Source organism: Crotalus tigris, unplaced genomic scaffold (genome assembly GCF_016545835.1).
Source record: "Crotalus tigris isolate CLP2741 ecotype Arizona unplaced genomic scaffold, ASM1654583v1 scf7180000017731.4096049, whole genome shotgun sequence".
Taxonomy (NCBI): Eukaryota; Metazoa; Chordata; class Lepidosauria; order Squamata; family Viperidae; genus Crotalus; species Crotalus tigris.
The window spans coordinates 2,553,744-2,579,139 of record NW_024096599.1 but is presented as its reverse complement, the minus strand read 5'-3'; the positions used below and the strand labels follow the sequence as shown (position 1 = coordinate 2,579,139).

The window sequence follows — 25,396 nt, the reverse complement described above, 5'->3', positions numbered from 1 at the left end:
ACATAGAATAAATATTTAAACATTTTATTTTGTTTAATTGAAAATTTAGTCTACTTTTAAAAAACTAGACATATATTAGAGAATGAACTATGTTTTTCCTATTTCTAATTTGTATGATAAGTGGCAATTATTTTAGCTAATAGGTCATTAATTCTGGGTGACAGTATTTTGTGTCTGAACTTAGAGAAACAGGAAATGGAATGAATGAATAGTTTTAGATTTTTAGATTGCAGAACACTTGATATGCAGTAATCCTATTCAATTCAATCCTTTGCAATAAATAGTTTTAGGATTACTATATAATTATATGCCGAACTATGAACCCTATGTTCAAGAGGTTCATACACATAAATCAGTCTGTTCGATCCAGATATTAGATTAATTTATAAAATAATTGGAAGTGTTTATTTTATCTAGTTGATTTGGACTAACTTAAGTTAAATTGAAAAGTCATCTCTTTCAGATATAGCTTCATATTCAGCTACATCTTCACACTTGGAATCCTTGTGTTTATTAGAAATTAGGTTGAAATCAGTTTCTAATTTTTGGTTTTTATTTATAGTTTATGTTTCAAGATATTTGTAGCCTTACTAGTGGCTTGGCTTAAAAGCTGTGTGGGTACATTCCACAAACCTGGAACTTGTAATTATAAATCCAGTTTAGGTTCTCTGTTCTGTTTTGAAGTGATGGTGTCTTAGATATATTGCCTACATGATTTGGAGACAGTACTAAATTACTGTGAAACAAAACAGAGTACCTAAACCTTTTTCAGAAAAAGTTTTGGCACAAATTCTCTGCCAACAAAATACTAATGTACTAGATAGATGGACCATATGATTAAGAGGCAATACTAGGAAATTTTGTTGGTTGGGAAATCTATACAACTCTCTGAAAGTTGTATTCTGTGAGCTGAAGAAACATATTTCTTATGGAACACACACAAACACTTTTCACTACTCATTTTCATCCCAAGATCACCTTTGTAACAATTGTGGGGCTACCATTGAACTTCATGATGATATTTTTTCCAGTGGATGATCTAAATTTATGTATCAAGATAGATTATTCTAGCCTTTTCATTTCAGCATTCTCAAAATCTTTTTTATTTTATTTTATTATTTATTTATGTATTCAATTTGTGTAGCCACCGATCTCACAAGCAAGTGACTTTGGGTGGCATACAATGGTTTTATTCTACATAGTGTCACAAAGTGGAGGTTAAACTTCCTGAGCAGATAAGATTAATATAGTAATCTGCATGCTCTAGATAAGATTAGAGTTTGGAAGTGGCACCACTGTTTTCATTACTATGGTGGCAACTTTAGTGCAAAGATGACTAAATAACTCAAACCTCAGGCATCTGCATTCCTAGTATAGTTTGGTCAGTAACTGAGTTCCTACATCACTTTAAGCCACAGTGTTGTACTTGATAGTTTCAGTAGCAGTTATGCATAAACTGGGTTACTGTAGATTGTTGAACTAATTATAATTAAACAAATCATAGTACAGTGAGTGAAATGCTGGTTAAGAGGGTAACTTGGTTCTTATCCACCTTCAGTATTACCCAGGCACAGTAGCAATTAAGCAGTTGAACACTAGATGAATGCAAGATCTTTGTCTCTCAGCCTTCTGTGCAGTGAGAAAATGAATTCGCATGCAATCTGATCTTCAGAGCTCAGGATCTCTGTCTAACATAGAAGTAATCTGCCTGTGCAGCACTGTTACAATACAAAAGCTTTTTTCCCTCTTTCTTAAATGGAAGGGACTCTGAGCAACACAAGTACTTCATGGTTCAAGCATGAAGAATCATTTGAGACAAAAGTATGCTTAAGAATGATTTAATTCTTGTGTATCTTTAAAGCGGAGCATCTTCCATAATCTGTGCCTATATCCTCTTCTGCTTCAGATTAACAGATTGCAAACCTTGATATTCTGGATTTTGTTACAACTTTCCTAACTCTGTTCACTTATGGAACACATCTCATATATTAAGGGCTTTCAGCATTTTAAGCAGCCGGATGAGCTTGTCAAGGCTGATGCCCAGGTTGCAGTGCTTTTGTGCTCTACAAGTATATCTAAATCAACATCTCAGGTTTTCTCGTAACTCATAAGAATTGGAAGCTGCCTGGAGCTGCCTGCTTATAGGATTGGTCTTAATTATAATGGTTGCTTTATTTATTATCTGGGAAATATTATAGCTGAAGCCCCACAGAATTCATTCACCTTGAAAAAAGCAGGTTACCTCCTATGTGCTTTCCTTTATAATAGAGGATTTATAACATTGTAACACTTTTAATAACCTCAAAACGACCATTTCCTCTTCCTTTTTGACACTTCCCATTATTTTTTAAAAAATACCAAATTGTTATGTTTCACTTGCAAATAAATCAGTACAATTTCTGGTATCTTTGAACTGTGCTAATGATAAACAGTTTTGTTTCCCTAGTGCGTGGCTACTATGAAATGTATCTCTTTGTGAATTTTATAGATAGATATACATTTTATTCTAAAATAAAACCTGAACCTATAAACTTTGGGCGGTCCAGGAAGTGTTTTCTCCTTGTGTAATTTATTGATGCCCTCGTGACAATGTATCTAGTTCATAACTTAGTTTTGTACTTACACATTCTTGAGGGTGGGGTAGGAAGACTGGAAATAATAATTCTTTTCAGGTAAGTATATTGTTATTTTCTACTATGCACTCCAGCATGCAGGATATTTTAAGAGATGATTTACATCTACTTGTCTGCTCAGAGCAAGTGTTCAGTTTAAGTAGGCTTTTTCAGTAAATAGGGAGGGATAAATAGAAATTTATTTTTGAAAATGCAAATTTATTCCTGGACTTCTGCACAGTGATAAATATGGTCAGATTGTTGGTGGAGACGTTCATAGTGAAAATTTCTTCTCAAAAGGTTCCCGAGAGTCTCTAAATCTGTTTGCACAAGAATCCTGTTGATTACCGTTGCTTTTTCTTAATGCATACAACTTTGATATGCTATTGCATATTTGGCTTTTACCTTAATGAGAAAGAGATGAGTGGCTTTTTCACATGATAATTAGAGACAGCTGTCTATTCTGTACAATGACACATGCACCACAACATTTAAATTTCAATTGTATTTATGTCAAATTGTAAATGATATTTAGTTTTAGAGCTGAATTTCAAATATATGGCAATTCAATCTGCATCCTAAACTAGGCCAACATTATATGTTATAATAATTTGATTCAATTATCATCATGGAAACTGCCATATATTAAGGCTTGTTGCACCTTAAAATTACTTAAGTTGCTCCATAAGATTTGGAATTGCGTTTTTAAGTTTTTTTTTAAAGAAAGTGAATTGACATTCCCTATAAGTGCAATTTCATTCTGATGATCATTTTACAAGCATGTATTTTCTGACCTGAGAGCCAGTTTGGTGTAGTGGTTAAGACATCAGGCTAGAAACCAGGAGACTGTGAGTTCTAGTTCTGTTTTAGATACAAAGCCAGGTGGGTATCCTTGGGCCAGTCATTCTCTCTTAACCGTAAGGAGAAGCCAATGGCAAAAACAAATCTTGCCAAGAAAACTGCAGAAATTAGCCCAGGCAGTCACCCTAATGGAAGCCTAACTGGAAAAAAACAAATAAAAAACCACTCCTTCTGATCTGGTGTATGAAGTTATAAGTGTCACATTAGAAAGTCAGATTTAAACTTCAGCCATAAATGTATGCTGTGATAAAGGTTACTGATTTATTAATTCAACTTAGCATTATTGGTTAATGAATAGATGCAAATTTCTATTACAGCTATGACGTTGTCTGTGAAATACATGCTTTTGAGCCAGGAAACAGATAACCAGATGACAGGAGAATATCCAGTTTTATCTTATGACCTTGTGTTTTGAGCTTTGTTGGGTTGCTTTTCCATAGGAAGGATAAGTTAGCACTTTTGATTGACTTAATGGATCATTGGTCTCAGTAGAATTTTGTTAGGCACAGTTTATATTGGAATCAGTGGATTTTAAAAAAAGTTAAGGAATTTGGTTTGTTTGAAAATTTTTGATGGGAATTCTGCAGATCCTGAAATCAGGGTTGTTATTGAACTGATAGCCCTCTACTATTAACATGTGAAGATGGTAGAAATCAAAATGAGAATGCTTTGATTCATACACAGGATTGGCTTGACATCTGTTGTCCAAACTGACTCAAGGTATTTCATCACCTGCCATTACTATTGTCAATGTCTTCTTGGCAGTCTGTGTGTTTTGAAAAAGCTCCTTTGCAGGGAACAATGTTAATTAGAGGGGCACTAAAGTTTAAAGGGAATATCAAGTTTCTTCAGTTCCTTGAAGAAAGGAAAAACATTAAGAAAGAACTCTTTTGTCATAAGAGATAAGATATTGCTGTTTGAATTATTTCAGGTTTTTTTCCCAGAATGATGTCTTCTTTTGATATATTCCATAATGCTTGGTACAACTTTGTATGACTTGTTCTCCTGCAGGAATGCAAAATATTTTGGATGCTCAGTGGCAGAGGTCCCAGGGTATCCATAAGGACAGTAAAAAAGGTCAGGATGGTGGCTGTGATAACCCAATTAAAGCCCCCTTTATATGTGTGTGTGTGTGTGTGTGTGTGTGTATGTATATGCAGTGTGTGTGTGTGTGTGTGTGTGTATACTGTATATGTATATATATATACTGTATATATATATACACACACACATGTATGTGTATATGTGTGTGTGTGTCTGTGTGTCTGTCTGTGTGTGTGTGTATGAATGACCAGGTAGCTTCAATTGTGTTACTTTATTTTGATAAAGCCAACATCATCTTTTTTTTTTTTTTATTGAAAATTTTTAAATTTTTACAAAAACAAATCCCCTTCCCATACCCCCCCCAACCCTACCTCACCCCCCTCCTCCCCAACCTCCCAAACCCTCCCCTAGACTTCCCAGAGCTGAAGTACAGGCTTAATTGAGAAAAAAACTTAAAACACTTTTAAAACCTAAACAAATTTAAATACAATCATCATTCTATATAAACTCCCTCCAAAAACGCAAATTTAAACATTACTTTCTTTGAATATCTATAGCTATAATGTAAAATCTAATTTCTCCCTCTTTCTTTATCCTAATACAAAAAGATAAACATATAAACCTTTGTTGTACCATTAAAACTAAATACTCTTAGAAAACTTAAAGTAAATACATATTTCCTTCAATCTTCATCATCTTCTCACCTATCCAAAAAAAAAAAAAAAAAACTTAAAAATCCTAAACAAATCTAGACACATTTAGTTAAACAAATTATTTTCTCTTAAAAATATTAATAATAATATTTAAAAGCTTGAAACACTTTTAAATCCTAAACAAATCTAAATACAATCATCATTCTATATAAACTTTCTCCAAAAACACAGATTTAAGCATTACTTTCTTTCCTAAACAAATCTAGACATTTAATTAAGCAAATTATTTTCTCTTAGAAATATTAATAATAATATTTAAAAACCAAATTTAAGCATTACTTGAAACTTAAACAAATTATACTCCCTTCGAAACACAAATTTATTAGAATCCCCTCACTGAAATAAACAAATTATAATCCCTTCAAAACACAGGTTTAAACAATATTATCATTAAAGGTTTAAAACTTAAAACTGAAATATATTATTATCCCAAAACACATATTTAGACATTACATAAGACATTTTCCAAAAACGATATAAGTTTTACTTCTCCCACAATCTCAATAGTAAACTTCTTGTCTAAAGTTCTCATTCAATGTCCATAATTTTCTGTCCAATAACCAGTTGCACCCACTATAAACACAAACTTCTTATCTAAAATTTTCATTCAATATCCATAATCTTCTGTCTAATAGCCAGTTGCATCTACTATAAGCACAATCCATATTGGTCTCTCTTGCCCGCAAGCATCGAAAAAAATGCGTGGAATTCTGCCCTTGAAGATCGCTCCAAAGAGTTTGTAAGTCCTGGTTGACCCACCAGCTCAGGAATCAGTACCTGTGAAACTTCCTCAACCTCCTTCTTCTGTTGGTCTTTCTCTTTACATTTATATGTTACTTTTTCTTTACATTTATATGTTGCACAAGTCTCAGGGACCGATACCTGTAAAACTTCCTCAGTAAATTCCTCCTTGTGTTGATCTTCACAGTTGTAAGTTGTACAAGTTATCCTCTGCCCGTTCCTCTCTTGTTGGTGCCCCTCAAGCTGAAATTTCCCAATTTCGATTTCAGGCAGCAATTCCACCCTTGAAGATTGCTCCAAAGACTTTGTAGGTCTAACTTCTCCCAGAGCTACCCTTGAAGATTGCTCCAAAGACTTTGTAAGTCCAACATCTCCCAGAGATTCAGAGACCGCTGAATATGAAACTTCCTTAACCTTCTTCTGTTGCTGCTTTTCTTTGGAGTTATGTGCTACACAAGTTGTCTTCTGCTCCTCAATCTGGACTTGTTGAGACCTAATAGATGGCGATGCACATACCCCCAGGACCGAAGTATAAAAATCTTTTGCTTGAGAAACAGTATTAAGTCTATGACATGTCCCCAGGTAGTTCACCACCATTCCAGTCGGAATATCCCATCTGAATAGAATTTTTCTCTTTTTAAGTTCATTTACTAGAAAAGCAAACTCCTTTCTTCTTCTTAAAATTTTAGATGGGATCTCCTTAAAAATTATGACATCTTGTGAAGCAATTTGAAATCTCTTCTTATAATAGGCTTGCACAATTTGATTGCGTAAGGATCTTTTACCAAAGTAAATTACCACATCTCTTGGCAGATTCTTCTGTGCTGCCACCACAGAGTTAACCCTAAATAATTTTTCAATTTCACTAAGTATTCCCTCTTTTTCTTTATTCAAAATCAATGCAAAGTCCTTTGCAACCATTTCTTTCAAATCTTCTTGCAAAGACTCTTCCAGGCCTCTGATTCTTAAGGCATATTCCATTTGTCCATATTGAAGCATAAGAATCTCATTTTCCATTTCTTTTTCCATACTTTCAATTTTCCCCTCCATTATGTCCACTTTTTCAGCTACCTCTTCCACATGGGAGTTCACCTTTTCAAGAACAGAAGCAACTCCTTCTAAAGCCAAAACAAAATCTTGTCTCAAGATCTTATTATTTTCCTCTAAAATCTTTTTCATTTCTGCCCTAATTTGAATTATAACATCTCCCATCATGTTTTGCAAATCCTTCATAGTTATTAGCTGACCCCCAGAAGAGGGTGAAACTGTTGATTTAGAAGCTGTAGAAATCCCTGGACGCTTTGGAGCCATCTTAAAGAAAAACCTTTAGCCCTTCTTAAAAAATTATAAAAATTCCTTCAAAAATCATAACTCCCTCCAAAGAAGGTCATTATAATAAAAAGAAAAAAGGGAAAAGAAAAAAAAAAGGAAGAGAAAAAGAATTAAAAAAAGCTTTACTCCTTCTTAAAAATTGCAAAAAATTAAACAGAAAAAAGTCCTTCAAAAAAGAGTCATTACAATATAAAGAAGGGAGAAGAAAAAATAATAATAATAATAATAATAATAATTAAATAGAAAAAGTCCATTCCAAAAAAAAAATACTTAGAGATACCAAAAACAACCATTCCAATCATAAGAAAATAAAAAGGGAAAGGGAAAGGAAAGAAAAAGAAACACCAAAAAGCCTGCCGGTCAGCATTCTAACTTCAAAAAAAAAAAAAAAACACCGAGAGATTTGCCGATCGCCATTTTACTTTCCCTTTCAACAGAGAAAAAAAAAAAAAAAATAAAATAAAAAGAGAGAATAAAAATAGAAGCAAGTCTTAAAACTTAAAATCCAAATAAATCAAAGAAAGCAAAAACTAAATCCTCTACTCAGCTCTGTCCGTTTATAAAAAAAAAAACTCACCAGTTCTCTTTAAGCACGGAGGTGTTTGCAGCGGCTCGTTTTGTCCCTGAGGACAAAAACAGCTGGGAAGCGGAGACAAGTCCGAACTCCGTGGGAGCACTCCTTTCACCCCCCCCAAAAAAAACTTGGGGGGTGCAAAAGAGGCTCTACCACTATTCGGACACTCTCTACCCCCCCCCTTTGCCCGGGAGGGGGATTTTGAACCGCTGAACAGCTGGTGTCTGCTGTTCATAGCGGTTCTTACACTTACCCAGGAAAGACGGCTACAAAGTAGCCGCCATCGCGCGCGCAAAATCCACCGGAAGTCCAACATCATCTTGATATTATGACATCCTGCTGTAGAATATCCCTGTTGAAGCAGTGGGTCTGATAAAAATGAAATGTAACTCATTTAGTTACTGTTTTCTGCATGGTGATATTTCTTTCCATCAGCTTAACATTATTAATTTTGTAATGATTTTGTGGTCACTCTGCAGAACGTGTCTATGATGGTTTTGAATATATAAATTAGTTTGGCTTAGAAAATAACCTTAAAGACTCATTTTTCAGGTGGATCATATTATGAATATCATGACAAAAAAAATCCACAACACTAAAAATCCAGTGATTAAAGCCAGTTCCATATCAATGCCAAATGTGTATATTAAGTCTAAATCAGTGTTTAAACATTTTGGTTATGCTATCTGTGTATTTGATCCAAGATGAACTGATCCTAACTAATACCGTATTTTAAACAACTCTACAGGAACAACATAAATCATTGCCAGCCGTTTGCTTAATTTATGTATTATCTGAGCAGGGATGCATACTAATTATTGGTTGCATCATCTTATGGCACAAATATAAAGAACATTTTAGAAACAAAGCACAATATTTGGACGTAGTCAACATACTTTTTGAGCCTCAGAATGATTTGCTTAGATCAGCCTTTCTCCATCTGGGTCTCTTTCAGATATGTTTGGCACATTTTTATTCAGTACATAAAATACATAACAACATGCCATTTTGGCATCCACTTTGTGTTGAAGAAATACTAGCTGATTTAACTTCTTGTTTCCGATGTAAAATAAAATGGCATATATCTTAATAAATTAATTTCAGGAAGATCTTCATAGGAGAAAGATCTAATGAATTATAGTTTGACCCTCTATGTGTGGAACTTAGTAAAAGTAGAAACTAGAAATTGCTAATGAGAATGGTAGCTGGTATGCCTATCAGCCAAAGTTACACACATTGTATGGTTTCTATATAAGGAGAAAAAAAAGGCTAACATCTTTTCTTGGGATGAAGCCCCAAAGGGATTTAAAATGAATAAACTTTAATTGGATTGTGAGCCAAATATCCATCCAATTTAGGTTGCATCATGTGTCATTATGGCAAATTATGAATGTTGCGGAGATTTTGAGAGGAAAATGGCATATGCTTTTATTCTAGCGCAGTGTGACGATAGCCCCACAATTAAGATAATCAAATTAATTCATATTAATTTAAAAAATCAAATATTAAGTTAATTCACCATAATATGGCATATCTGTGTAAACAAATAATTTGGTTTGAATGACAATTTGGCACTAAAACTTTGGAGTTCTATTATTAGAAGTTTGCAGAATTTTTTTCTGTTCAGGCTTTCAGAAAATTTCCAAAGATTTAGATATTTAAACTAAAAGAAAAAAGGGGGCGAAGTGTTGATTTTAATTATAACTCCTCTTTTTGTTAAAACTTGCACCCTCAAAAAGATTACAAAACCCAGCAAGCATAAGCTTCAAAACTATCCTGTTTTTATTGATGTTTCTTTGGATGGCAACAAATAATGAGATAATCTTGAGCAAGATGCTATGCTTGCAAATTAGCATTAAATACATTTTTGAATATCTTATATTTTAAGTTCTTGGCTAGTTTACAGTACTTACTGGATGTAATTTCTGTTCAAAGCAACATCTCTTCTTAATTTTACAACTTAGTTCAGCATAAAGAAAGAACACAAACTTCCATTCTTGGATGGCAAAGCAGGGGTGTAAATTAAATAAACCCCTCCTAACCCTTAATTTAAGAAAATCGCAGAAATATCTAGCAGGTAAAATGGGGTACTTGTTTATTCCACAATCCTGAAATTGTTTCTTCAAATTTGCTGAAAGCTCTGATGTAATATCAGATCCTTATTTAGTCTGTATTCCTTTGAAATCTAGCACTTCAGAATTCAGCGGTGTTATACATATAGATCTGTGCTTATTTATTATTTGGGCAAATCTGAGAGTAAATTATGTGGCATAGTATTGGCACCGAGTGTCTTTTAGAGATAGAGAGCTTGTTCAGATAGTGTTTTCTTACTTGTAACTGGGGAATGCCTTAATGCTCCTTGGACTTTGAAGAAGCAGAACAGAAAGAGTATTGATGCTTTTGAAATGTCCTGTTGAAGAAAACTGAGAATACCATGGGCAGATAAGAAAACAAATGAATAGAACATTGAAGAAAATCAGCCCAGAGTTCTCACAACATACAAATGACTGCACTCAAATTATTGTACATTGGACATATTATGCCAAAATCTAGCTCTCTAGAGAAGGCACTAATACTGGGAAAGGGAAAGAGAAGAAGAGGACAGCTAGCAGCAAAGCAAATGAATTTAGTTATAGTAGTGATGGATGCCTGATTGGAAGAGCAAATTACTGGTTTAGGAGAGATCATCAGGGATAAAATTTGTCTCTATGGTTGCTAAGAGTTCACATTATTTGATGGCATATAATTAATCAGTCAAATCAGTCTTCATGCTCCCAGTATGACTTGTGGGGAAGATTAAGGGGGGAGATTCTGTTTTAAATGAAAAAAGTTTTCCCAAACTCCAAGAAGCAAAAAAGCATGTTTTTTTGGTATAGGTATCATGGTCAAGAAAGTAGCATGTTAGGTATGTTCCTTTTGAGAATCCACAATTAGAATTAGTTGGTGATAGTTTATTTGTTGTGTGTGGCTTTAATTTCATCTACCGTACATGGGGACCAAATTAGAAAGAATTGCTACAGTAGTGTTTCTTAACCTTGACAATTTTAAGATGTGTGGACTTCAACTCCCAGGGTTCCCCAGTCAACATGAAGAGTACCCAATTTTAGATAATTTACCCCGGTCTGGGAAGTACTGCCTACAAGAATTTGCCTTCATTCTCAAGAAAAATTGATCAACAGAAATACATATTCTTGAAGACTGAGTAAATTATCTAAAACTGGGTATAAATGTTTTTTACTTTGGGTAATGGGTTTGTGTGTCATTACTTAATTGCAACTGGGACATTTAAATTAACTTAAGGTGTTAGCTATATTAGGTAAAAAGGACTTTTGGATAAGTGGTTTTGGGTAAATGAAGGAAAAAGTTTGGGAAGCACTGCTGAAGTGCAAATTTATTAATGGCCAGGGCTAACCTTTCTTAGCATGTGTAGATAGTCTTCAACTTGAGACTGAATTTGAAGTTATGATGGCTGGCAGCCCCCATGCTCACAAGATTGCATTTTGGGTGCTCGGCAGCTAGCACACATTTATGGCAATTTGCAATATCCCATGTCCACATGACTACAATTTAGGACTGTTTTGCTGGAAACCAGGCTTTATTTTTGGTTTCCAGCAAAAAATGCCCATTGTGAACACATTGTGAAGCAAACAGCTGCGATGTTTGCTTAATGACTGCAGCATTTACTTTATGACCGCTGCATTTTCTAAATGACTGTTGCAAAAAAGATTGTAAAATCAGATATGGTTATATGGTGACTCACTTAATGACCAGCATGATTTATGATACTATACAGGCTCATTTATGCACATAAGTTGAGAGCTATTTGTAGTGATATAGCATAGCCAATAAATATAGAGTAATATTTGGAAATGCAAACAAATGGAAGGTGAGAGAGGAACCTTAGTTAAGACTTAACTTTTAGTAACAATTAAATGTATTAAGCTGTTACTGAGGACTAAACTACTTACAGTACATCAAGAAGAAAACATTAGTCCTGAAATGTTTTGATATGTGAAACACATTAGTTGTTTTTCAAAATTATGGTGCTATGCTGCTCATTTTAATTTGTTTTATGTTTTTGTTTTGTTTTATTGTTTAAAGACTGAAGACCTTTTTCATCAACAAAATACAAACTCCTTGGGGTAATAAGAAGCCTTTTAAAACTGTTTCAAATGATTTAAATCTCTGGGGATTGGATGATTTATCTTGTCTGCATGGAAATGTGAATGCAAGTGTTTCTGCATAACAGAGTTATATCCATGACTGTATTGGCTAGATTAGCAAAAATTGAACCTGCAGGAGTATTGTACACATTGATTTCAATGTTGTTCTTTTTAAATTTAACCACACACAGGATACATACAGTACAAATGGCTGATTACTTCAGGCTTCTTCAATCTGGTACTTTCTGCAATGTATTGAATTCTCAGACAGCATAGCTGAGTTTTGGAAATTCAAACCTAAATTTGGAAAGTTAAGTTATATACAGTTATTTACCATTTTTTACTTGAAGCAGTAAGAAAACTACTGGGCATTATACATCAAAGTTTGTTAATTTGAATGTGTGAATTTGCAATCTTGCATCAGTCATCACTTGTTTTCTCCTATTATACTGTGTGATTGCCTAATGATGTCAAACAAATTGGGACATGACAAGCCTATTGTGTTTTCTATCCAGGCTCCATGCCAGAAAGGCTATCATTTAAAGTGGAAGCAATCTCTCCTCATGTTTTGGTTAAAACTTAATGAGCAGAGATACATTGATAGAATTAGTTACTCTATGAGGTACTTTTAATGACAGTTTATAAAGAAATGAAAGGCAGATATCCATAAGTACTCATCCTTGTCTACTCTTTCAGAGTCTTTTTCAGGTATTTTTTTTAAATGCTAGATTTAAGGGCTTCATTACAGTGTGACAGAAATAGAACCAGGAGTATTTACTTTATCTGTCAGTATAATGTTAAGGAGCTCTACCTTGATATCATTGCTTTTCGCTTTTCTTTCTGTCTCTTGATCTGTTTCCAATGTGATCTCTTTCAGTTTTATGTTCTGCAACTGCCATCCAACTTTCAGGATTTTTGTCTTAAATAGATTTATGTTTTAAAATATAAAACTAAAATACTTTATTAATTGTGTTCAGAGTGTCTTAGTGCCTGACTCTGTAAATTGCAGTTGTGTACTACAACAGTGTAGATTAGATGTACGCTCAAAGACAGACTTTCCTGAGGAAGGATAAAATGAAGGCAACAAAAGAGATTTAAAAAAACAACAAAAAAAGAATAAAAGATTGATGTATTTTTAAATCTGTATCTGTACCAAAAAAAGAAAAAAATGATACTTTTTTCTATTCCTTTACTTTTTCTTATTCTTTCTTTCAATGCTTTTATCTTGCTTTTTTCCTTTTAAAAAAATCTTTTTCTTCTTGCTTATCTTTTATTCTTGTTTTTTAGTTAATAAAGTTACATTATATGTAGATAAATGCCTATTTGTTTATTTATTTATTTTTATTTAATGGATTAATATGGCTGTCTATCTTATGAGTGTGACTTTTGGCTGGCTAACAAATTATTAAAACAATAAACAATATTGATAAAAGATAAAAACCTATAATAGTCAATGAAGTTAAATCCAAACAGAACAATCAACATCTGCTGCCTCATCTATTCTCTTGATGCCCAACTCCTGGAGCGTATTGAGGACTTTAATGCTTTGTGAAAGATTGGCATTGTTAGGACCAATCCATTCTTAGAGGGCATGGTATTCCAGAGGGCAAGTTCTGTGATGGAAAAGGTACATACCTGTGACTCTATAAGAAGACATTATTTAATTGAATGAATGAAGAAATATATACCAGTAGATTGGTAGGAAAGAAGTAGCCCAGATAACCAGGGGCCATTCCTTGAAGAGCTTTATAGATGAGAACCAGTATTTTGAATTCCACCTGGAAACCCAATGGAAGCCAGTGCAACTCATGGAGCAAAGCTGTAAAATGGGTGACCTAAGTACACCTTTAACTGCTTAAACCACTGCTTTTTGGATCAACACTGGCTTCAAGATAGTCTTCAAGAGCAGCTCCACATTGGGCACGTTGCAATAATATGCAGTCCCTAACTTCTCTCAGGATAATGGGTGACATTCTCTTAACAGATTTGTACTTTTTGAGGCTGTCGTGAATGATCTCAGAATAAGAGTTTGGTAGTTGAGCAGGAGAGGAAAGAATACACATGAATAATAAGGTACCATAGATGAAGTTGTTGGAAAGAAAATGATGTGCTTTGTTAAAAAATGAGAGGTTTGGGTTATTATTGAAAGGAGCAGTGTAAATAGCTTTTAGTTTTGTGTTTGGTTTCAGTTGATTAAATGCAGGAAACAATCACAGAGGTCAGTGAGTTTTTATAATTTTACATGTAAATTTAACTATGCTTTGTGAGATACACATTTGCTGATGCATATTTTTGATAATCAATTTTATGTTTTCTACATCTTCCCTTTGACCTTTATACTGTGCTTTTTTTAAAAAAAACAACCTCTCATGCTGATATGTTGTTCAATGTACCTCTTGTTTTGATGATTGAGTATGAATAATTCATTGCTTCAATCTATTTGTCTGCTCTCTTGGAGACCACATGCAAGATGTATTCAGCTGTATGGATTAAAGCACAAAAACAGTCCATCTCTACAGAATGCTATTCTTTTAACCATGGTAGGAAACTTCAGAATTATTGGTGAACTGCTTGTATAGCATATAAGGTTTCTACACTTTTGAAGAAATTCATTCCTTTCTAGAAGTTAAAAGTTGCACTATTTTGTACAGATGATTGGACCATTGACAAATATAAACCAACAGGCATTTGCATAATTTGAGGGCTTCCATTCCTGAAATCATAGCTGTTGCTTAGAATCCTAGAGATGACGTTTATATACCTAGAAGTTTCAAGGTTGGAACCCACCGGTCTAGGTGGCAACTTTAGGGTTAAATAAAATATTTATGCAGTATGTGGTATAACTATCCTACTACAGGATATATTTGCACCATGTGGCATGGCTAGTAGGTAGAAATGGTATAAATCACAAGCAAGAGACATTGGTACCCTGGGTAGATTTTGAGTTTTCAGCTGTGTATGAGTATTCCAAGGGCAAAATAAACCAGAATAGCATAAGGGTATATGGTACTCCTATATGGGGTCTTTGCACTATTCCATAGCTCTGTCTTTGTGCATATTCTTCTGTGATCAGCAGCCAAGCTGATTTATTTCTATTTCAGTTATGGTATATCCGATATTTCCAAAACTTACTTTTTCGTTGTTTGTGGTACCGAAGGTGTTTTGGGCTTTTGTTTTTTTCCATTGGGGACAATCTTCTCTCATCTGACCTTAATAAATTCTGCTTACAGTCCTTAAAAGGAAAGCTCCCCTTCACAGAGACCGGAAAAGAAAAAAAAAAACACAGGTTGCTTTCCTCCCCCACCCCCTACCCCATGGTCAGACAAATGCAGAGCACCCTGCTGATTTCACTGTTTTGACTTTTTGCAGATCCTTGCAATGATTTGGCACTCAGAGAGAGCTGGAGTGAAATCAACAAGAGTTTTGTTTTCTCCTTCCCTTAGCAGGGGATATACCAAGCGGCTTGGCTTTTTTGTTCTTTCCAACTCAGTGGAATGTTGGAAAAAAAATAGTGCAAAAGGCCTTGGGTCTTTGCCCATCTGTCTGCCTGTTAACAGGGTAATTCTCTGAAATCTGAATAGAACACATTTAGATTTGGTGTGTCAGGAGAAAAAGGAAGATGAACTTTGAAAATGGACATGAGTTGGCCAGGAACAACATAGAAAAAAGTGTCCCAGTTCATCCCATTGGGAAAGGCAGTTGGCTTGAAATATTGGGACTGCTCCTTTCTAAGCTCTCTTTCTCCTTCTTAGTCGCGTGTATGTAGCCAATACTGGGCCTCCCAGGATAAACATAAACACAAAGACACACAGTTGTGACACCGAGGGACGGCATAAATTCCCACATGCACAGAAATGCAATGCATTACTTCATTACACATAAAAAAATAAGATGCCTCCAAGGTTCATTGCTGATAAAAGCAAAAGAAAGAAAAAAAATCAAGAAATCTTGTTTAAGCTTTTTTCCCCCCTGTTGAAAGTATAGGCATTTTTCCCCGTTTTGTGAGGCGTGGGTAAGAAGATATTAAAGGCTAGTTTCCCAACTACACCCCCAGCAACCTTTAACATCTTGCCCCCAGTGCTTGTCTTAGGCTCATCATATTCCCTGTCCATTGCACTTGGATGTTAGCAAAAGTGGAAACAGTAATCAGATTTGCTCCAAACAGGCTAATGATGAATTAGAGAATGGGAATTGTGTGCTACACAATGGGAATTCCAGATGTGTTCTCATTGTTATCAAGATGATGACTGTCTGAACAAGAGAAGGAATAAAGAACCAAGTTGAAGGGTGAATGGAAAGATTTAACCTGGAACAAGATATGGCTGGTTGAAAAACTTCGTTGTAGTCTCATATGTGATTTTTATACAAGTGGCTGAAGTTATGGAAATCCTTTCATACCTCTGATAAGATTGAACTGTATGTACATGTTTACTGATGAGGTGATCCAGTTACCACATGCCTTTTGGAAATTGTCAGGAAATGTCCTGTGGATGGTTGTTATGATAACATAACCAGTTACATCATTTCAGGGATTTTAAAACTCAGCCCTTTTATGACTCATGGACTTCAACTCCTAGAATTCCTCAGCCAGCATGCCAGGCTGAGGAATTCTGGGAGTTGAAGTCCATGAGTCATAAAAGGGCCGAGTTTGAAGACCTCTGCATTATTTCATGCATCAGTACACAAGTCACGTGTCACAGAGACTACATGGGTAAAACATTTGTTTGGTCATCACCCTTAAGTAAATTCGTATGATGTAAGTATACAAAGTTCTCAACAGTTTAAGTTTAGGTTATCATGATTTTCAGTTACATCAGCCTGCTAAGGATTTTCAATCTTAAAGAGAAGTCTTTGGCTAGTAGGTGTGTCAGTTTGGTGTGGAGATTAAGACTAAAAACTGAAAGATCATGACTCTTAGTCTCATCTTAGACATGAAGCTTTGCTTGTGAACAACTGCGGTGTTCACTTAACACAGCCAGGTTGAGGACTATCTGTAGGGGATAATAAAGGGTTTTTAAAGTGAAAATAATGTGACTTGCAGATTAGATTTGTAACATATTTGGAAGAACCAGAGCTTTTTTTCTCATAGAACACCCAGAACGGAGTTCTGGCACCTTTTTTGGATATAACTTTGTAGGGTAGGCAAGGCGGGTTGTATGACGTGTGTGAGTTCCAGCACCTTTTTTTTTTTTTTTTTTTTTTAGAAAAAAAGCACTGGGAAGAACACAAGTGACATAAATTTTCATAGGTAGTGATATTCTTCAGTTGTATAATCATGGAATTATTCTTATAAGCTGAATTGTATGTACTAATAGTCATTAGTTTAATGGCTTTAAAACATGGTTGACATATTGATGAGGAAAGGTGAACTCACTTGGAACAGACAATATATATACATCATGTTGAAGTTGTTAATTGTGCACATCCATGCAAGCTTCCGGATCTGTTCACTTCATGCACACTTCCTTGCACAATTCCTGATCTCCACACCTCAGCTCACCCCTTTCCTCCCTTTTCCACCTGGCAGCAGCAACTTACCTTCCTGCTGGCCTTGAACCTGCAACTTCTTGCTGGCTTTCCCACTGACTTTCTCCCTGCAAACTTACCACAAGCAAAGAGAATGGGGAAGCTGGTAGGGATTCTAGGGAGGGAGGGAAGCAGGGAGGGAGGGAAGGAAGGAAGGAAGGAAGGAAGGAAGGAAGGAAGGAAGGAAGGAAGGAAGGAAGGAAGGAAGGAAGGAAGGAAGGAAATGTGAGACGGGAAAGGAAGGATTTGTTATTCTTTTTAAATGTGCCTTTGTTACAATTCTAACATATATTATGCTGTTGAATTTATAGGCATTAGATTAGAAAATACATTACAGTATAATTACAGTATAACCATTGAAAATATATGGTGGAAGATGTTCTGCACTATATAAAGGATATTATTACCGCTTTTTAAAAAATTATAAATGTAGTTAGGCATCTTGGTATAAATAATGCTAAATGCTGTATTTTTAAAATTATATTTAAAACTAAGACTAAAAATACTGTTTACAGCTAACTGCATCCTGTCTACTAGCTCTCTTGGAAACAGAACATATATTAACAAGCAACCATGAAAAATGAATGAACTGCCAGGAAACTCTGCAATCAAAAATATTGATAACATTCTGCAATAACAAGACGGCTTTATGCTGTCTTATAGAATTTAAAATTCTAAACTTAGTTTTGTTCCTATTGTAGAAGTGAACACATATTTTCCTGAATAAATAAACACATTTTTGATAGCTTAGTAACAACTCTTTTGATGGAGTAGACTTTAAGAAATGATAACATATATATTTAGAAATGAATGGATTGATTAAAAATGTTCACCATATCCATGCCTCATGGAATACATCTGTGTAGAGACAGACAATCTGGATTGTATATGTCATTAGTTCTTGCCAATATGTATGTGTGATATAATCAGAGCATATGAAAGACATCTCTTACATATGATAATGTTCATATAACCCTTTCTAATCAATATTATTTGTCTCGCTTTAGATATCTTTGTATTCAGTGTATGAAAAGCTCTCTCTATATATACTACTTTCTAAATATAGACTTTCCAAATTGAAGTATTCAGGTTATTTTATTTTGAGAATCCTTTGCACATAGAATAGTACACTTATTATAGATCTGCTTTGCAAATGATGTATTGAATATTGGGGAAATGCTAATTGTTTCATGTCTCTACCATCCATGTGTTAGATACTTCTGTGAAAGATAACATGTTAACATAGCAAGTTATAGATTAAGTACAGCCAAAATATTTATAGTTTCCCAAGTGGAAATGAAAGAGTTTTATTTATTTTTAGCTACCATTTTCTCTTGGAAGAGATGGTCATTTAAGTTAGGGCTTAATTTAAAACTGATTGGTGGGATTAGTTTATAATATGAAAATAGCCAGAAGCTACAAATAACATTACAAGTGAAAAGATTCAATTGGTGGTGTTGTGGATATGTTTGTAGAAGTTTCAATCACTAGGATCTAATAATATGCTTCTCTATCTGGCCCAATATCTTGTCGTTTCACAGCTTCACTACTAAACTGTTCTAACTGAGCACAAGCTACAAAATAAGGTCTTCAGTTTTCTACTTTCCAATTTTTGTTGTATCCAAGAGAAAGGTGACAACTATTTCAAGGAAGAAATATAAATATTTTACTGTATCTTAAACCATAATAGAATGTATTGTTATATTAAGCTATTTTGTAAAAAAAAAGTTATATTTTAAGCTAACATGATTTTTGTGTGGATTTGCTAGAATTTGCTCTAACAGGAGGAATGTTGTCATTAGTTAATAATAGCAATTGCCTAGAATTTCCATTGCTGAGTGACACAATTGTAAAATGATGTCATGTGATCGCACCACTTAACAATGGGAATTTCAATATTCCTGGTTGCCATCATTAACAAAATCACCAGGGGTTATGAAGCAAGAATGCCACGTGGTCATAGTGCAATCTCCTCCTGGTTCCTCTGTTGACTTTGCTTAGTCAGAACCAGCAAAGAAAATTAAAAAGGGCAGCCATCTGTGATGGCCAAAGCTCCAAGGACCAGCCATAACTACCACTTATTCAGTGCCATGCAATTTTGAATGGTCATAGAACTAGCGGTCGTTAAGTGAAGACCACGTATATTTTGTGTTTTGTGTATTTTGTATTTTAGAAAGGGAAGGGTTGGTACTGTTTTTGTGACAGTACTTTGGGTTCCACAGTAGTTATCCTATTGGAGTCAGCAGGAATATCACTAATACTATCAAAATTTAGTAAATAAGAGAAGTATCTATTGTAAATTGATTTTAGAATGGCAGTCAATATTATAAATTGAATATTCAGGAATGAGCGGGAAAACTTCACATGTGATTGAATGGAGCTGGAATGCACCTTACACGCGCATCTGTTGGTAGAAGGAAAGAGAAGAGGATGGCCAGTAAGAAGGATAGACTCAATTGGCAGTGGATGCACTGTTGGAAGACTGAAGAATCAGGTTGAGGAAATATTATCTTGGAAAATATCTATTTCGGCACCAAGAGGCAAAATTGAGTTGATGGCACATATCACTTTAATTTAGTCATAATGATTTCCCCCCTAAAATTTATGTGATTTGCCATTCTAAAAGCAAGATCTTCTGGTTTGGAATCCTTTCTCCATATACACAAGAGATTCTGTAGTCCAGGAATGGACAGAAGGTAGATACAGATCCACTAGTTTATTTCTGGATATGTTAGCTCAGCCGAGTGTGGTCTGGGGACGCATGGAAGTCCCTAAAATCCTTTTAGGGTTTTTTTGAAGTCAAACAAGCAAGCAGGCAAGCAAACAAACAAATGTTTTAAAATGTTTTAGTTTTAATCTCTAGTACAGTAAATATCAGTAGGTATAAGCTATGCACATCAAAGGTCTTGGGGTATTTGGGGTCCTCAATCATTTTTAAGAATGTAAAGGAGTCCCTGCGATCAAATGTTTAAGAACCACTGTAAGATCAACAAGAATTTCTGAATCCCAGTTGCCAAACCCAAAGTCCCATCACTACCTTAAATTATGCTGCTGAAACGAAAACAATTTGGTACTTTTTAAGAGTACCTATATGCTGGATGATTATGAAGTCTATTCTGGTTTTGGAATTGTAGTAAAAACAAAACAAAAACATTGCATTCATTTCTGTGAACTTTACTTGTTTTTTTTTTTGCACTAATCTTCCCTTGATGGATTTCCAGATTCAATACCAAAAGAAAACAAAAAGCCATCAAAGCCAAAATTTTGAACCAAGGGTTGAAATATCCGTAATTATTCAGTAATTCGTCTGCATATGCTCAGAGGCACTCTGATCTTTTTTTTTTCAGCAAAAGATGCATTGAAAAGATAGGTAAGAGCTGTCCTAGGTGTGAAGGAGAGTTTCAGGTAGTCCCATTTTTAAACTAATTCATACATTCTGAAGTTAGACACACATTTATACTTTGATAGCAGACCTCTGAGATTTGTGATACAGTTTTCAGCTTAAAAACAGGTATATAAAATGTAATGTTTTATGAATGCATACAATTCCAATGGAACTTTTTGTTTAAGATGTGGGGTTTCTTTTGCCCTCCAAAATGTATGGAATAGACCTAAAACTCAAAACATTTAATGTAGCAGTACAGTAGCTATGTCCAGTAAATGAGCATTTGCTTCAAAGAGAATTTGTCTTTCTCTATCTGGATCCTTACGTTACATGCTGATCTCGTGCTATATACTCTTTTTTAAGGACAAGGACAAATGGACAAGCTCAGGAACAGCTATGATTTCATATCTGGCTATAGATGGCTTTTTTAGGTTGGTTTTGTTTTTGTTTTGAAAGCTGAGAGATTGCTCTATTGATGGAGTAAAAATGTAAGTGCCTTAAAGTGCCTCCAAGTGATTTTTATTCTCTCTTTGTTTTCTAAGCCATGGCCTATTTAGTTCTCTCTCTGTGGTCTTTTCACCAGAGAAATTCTTTTTTTCTCTCTCTCTGCTTAAATTTATCATGGTAACACTCAAATATTCCGATAAAATACATGGTTGCATATCTGCTGAGTAACAGTCATGAGCAGAACTTTGAGGTTTACAGTTTCTAATAATGCAAAAATAATATTTATTTTTCAGCCACAGCCATTTGAAGCATTGCTTGGTTGACAGATTGTTAGAGAATAAAACAAAGACAGATCTTGCATCTGTACAAGCAGGAATGTTCAGATTTGCTTCAAATATGAAAATATAATCAAGTGCAAACTCTTTCAACTACAGCACAAAGGACTGCTCAATTATTGGAATACATTATATTATATTGGATAACTTTGCCAAACTCCTAGGTCTTCTCTTTATTTTAATATGTACCTCATATATAGGTGTAACTATTGAAAATAAAATTATTTGAATAATTCAATAATTCAAATCTATAAGGGCAAACTTTAAATTGTCATACTGATTGTTGATGCTGCTTTACTATTATTGTTAGCAGCAAAAGACCTGTTTCTTTTATTGTATATAAGTGCACACTTGGTTGGTAACTGCAGGATAAAATAATATTTATGAAGTTAGGAAACAATGTGGAGGATAAAACAATTATAGGAATTAATAAAGTTAATGCTTTAAAGAAATTCCATGTTCAATAAAATAAATGTCTTGAAAGATTTTACTAAATTTCTTCAGATAAGAGATATAATAAATACCACAAAGATTAAATGACAGGTTATTTGAAAGAATTTTGTACAGTGAATAAACATCTGGCATACAGAAAGTGTAGCATTTTGGGTGGTATTAGACCCCAAATATAATACTTAGGAGCATATTTACATTTGTTTTAAATAGCAACATTTTATAAGGTCCGTAATTTGGGACTGAAGACTTAGCAAGTCATTTGGCACAAGATACAAAGAAAATGCTGAATGTTTTATGAACAGTACCTTGCTATTGCAGATTAAATAATTTAAAGCTTTGTGAAATAGAATATAACCAAACCTGCTAAGCAAATGGACCCCACACATAATCTTTGTCAGAAATAAATACAAACTATGCTCATTTTAAATGCGGAAGCTGATTTAAATGGTATCAGCTGAACCTAGTTGCTAGTATTATTCCTACAATATCAAGCCATGAACCATAAATGAAAAGGGATTGCCAAATCCAGATTACTTTGTCACAACAAAAGATAGCTTCAGGACTGGGGCAAGGTAGACTACATTTTAATGTTCTGTTGGTTGTAAAATCTATCCAGCAATAATTAGTTAGCCTTCATTAAGAGACAGATGATAACATCTGGTTGACGGTGGCTTATCTTTAAAAAAAGGCTTTGCAAATGCAGTTCTCATTTGTACTTAGAACGGATCATCTAGGAATTACAGGGCTGTAAAATATCTCAAAAGGTGGCAATGGCAAATGAGTTCTTTATTGCTGCTAAAAGAAAACGTATGGGTATGTTTATGAAGTTACAGGGATTGAGGTTAATTTAAAAGAGCTGAACTTGACTTTGTTTTTTATGAGATGTCCAGTCAATCCAAGCAGCTGTTCAGGTCAGGTCAAGAAAAAGACATCACAAGGACTACTGGAACTCTGTTGATGTAGAATATAATAACAGGGGTTGAAAATTTGACAGAATTTCCATATGACCCCTCTTATACTAAGGAGACTCAAAGAAGGGGTCGCTTGAATTTCTTTCTCATCTTCTCTTTCTTTCCAGGGGTAAGTAGATATTTATCTGATTGTTCTAACATTTCTTCTTCGGAATTAATTTCCTACTGCTCTACACTCTTAAGCTGTAGATTCTTGCTGCCTTTGAATATAGGAGATACTTTTCATCAACTTGTCTCCTATCTTATTAATTAATATTCAGAACTGACTTACAATTTGTTGCTTTGTGAATTGGTTCAGTCATCCAGGGTTTCCAAGCTCACGTAGTGAGCATCACAGTTAAAGTTTGAACCTGGACTTCTATATCAGAATCAAATCTATGGTGAAAGCAATTGCTATTGAATGTATGGAGAAGAATTTTTTTTAGAAGGGATAGATTATATAATACTTACATGAAATCTGTTTTGTTTTAAAACAATTTTTAGTATTCAGACAATTTTTGTATTTGTATAACTATAAGGGGAAGTAAAGTTTCTTTTTTGAACTTAGGCCAGGAAAATCACAATAATATGGTGTGAATTCCATAAATGCAGATGGTTGTCACCGTAGCTCTTCAGAGCTTCTTTTTCTTGTTTGCATTGCATTTGGTATAATTGATTCTTGATAATTAGAATACTACTTCTATGTACATAATAAACTCTCATAAAACAATGTACAAAATGACAAGGCTACATCTGATTTCACAAAGCTGAGATATTGCATATGTTCTTGACCATGAGTCACACATTTTACGGTCATAGATTTTTACTGTAATAAATCTTACTATGGTCAAATTAAAATGTGATGACAAAATGGTAATTCATTAACATGTTGATGTTAAATTAGTTATTTCTAAAATTATGCTTCCTTTTTATTATGCTCTTCATCTGGGGTTTTCTGTGGACAATATAACAGTTACTCAAGTAACAGTCTTCAGCTTTTGCTTGAACATCTGACTACTAGAGCCCTTCAATTTATTTTCTGTAGTAACATCTGATATTTTTTTTCTGTTTATCTGGACATGCATTTGTTTTCTGATTACAGAGATTCTGTTTATAGAAAGTATACCATTTTCCTTTTATTAGCCCAAAGACAATATCTTGCTATGGTTTAAAGCAGTGGTGGCGAAACTATGGCACGGGTGCCAGAGGCGGCACTCGGAGCCCTCTCTGTGGGCACACATACCGTTGCCCCAGCCTTGCCTCCACCCACGACCCCCTCCTCACCAGCAGCCTTCCTGGAGGAGAGTCACCCCTGAGCCTGGCCCACACGGAGCAATGCAGACAAGGACATGGCAGCCAGGCAGCGTAGACAAGACTCTGCCCTCACGCCCAAATGTGCACAGTTGAGACTGTGGGGTGTGGACAGAGGGTGTGGCTGCCATGACGCTGCTGGGCTGCCTAAGCGATCTGCAGCAGGCCCTGGAGGTGGTGAGTGGCCCTGGGGGACAGGCAGGGGGTGGAGCAGGGGCGGGACGGAGGTGGAGCAGGGGCGGGGGCCAGTTTTTGGGCACTCGGTCTCTAAAAGGTTCGCCATCACTGGTTTAAGGTCTTCAAAAAGTTCTCAGTATCAAATCACTAAATTATTAATATTCACTGAAGAGATACTGATTGGGCCAGCCTTCCTTAGCTTTGCATTTGATAGGCATGATTCAACTACAATTCCTCGATTTCCTTACTTGGAAATTTGAAATATATAGTCCCAGCATTTTTGGAGGGCATCATGTTGAGGAAACTGTCCTGGAGAGTTAGAGAACAGGGGCAAGCAAAGAAGACATTTCTTAGAGCTGATGATTCCATGCATTAGGAATTTGAGTTATAAATTTAATATGTAATGATTTGTATAATACATCCCATCTTGGAGACTACTGTGAATGCTTTCATATGGTAAGATGTTATTATATCCCTTTGGGGCAATGGATCATATCACCAAATATGCAGTAATCTTTTTCTCTGTTGAGTTAACATGGGGACAGTTGTATCCATTTGATTATGTTGTCTGTCCAAGAACTTTCTAAACTGAGTGATTTCAGTCTCTTGAACATGCACAGAATCCAGACTGATCCTAAGCTTTACCATGCATCTTTCAATCACATGATCTTACCAATGTTTTGTAGTCATGGTAGGCCATACTGTGGTTGTACTGTTCTTTCTATTCTCCAAAGCACCTAAAGGCAAGAAAGAAGCAATGGTTGGAAACTAA

General features: G+C 34.9%; 1 protein-coding gene across 1 annotated transcript in view; it reads left to right on the top strand.

The window, feature by feature from the left end:
• PIEZO2 (piezo type mechanosensitive ion channel component 2) overlaps nt 1–25,396 on the top strand; it is a 202,460-nt gene that overhangs the window by 2,204 nt on the left and 174,860 nt on the right. The gene's annotated exons all lie outside the window — the stretch shown is intronic.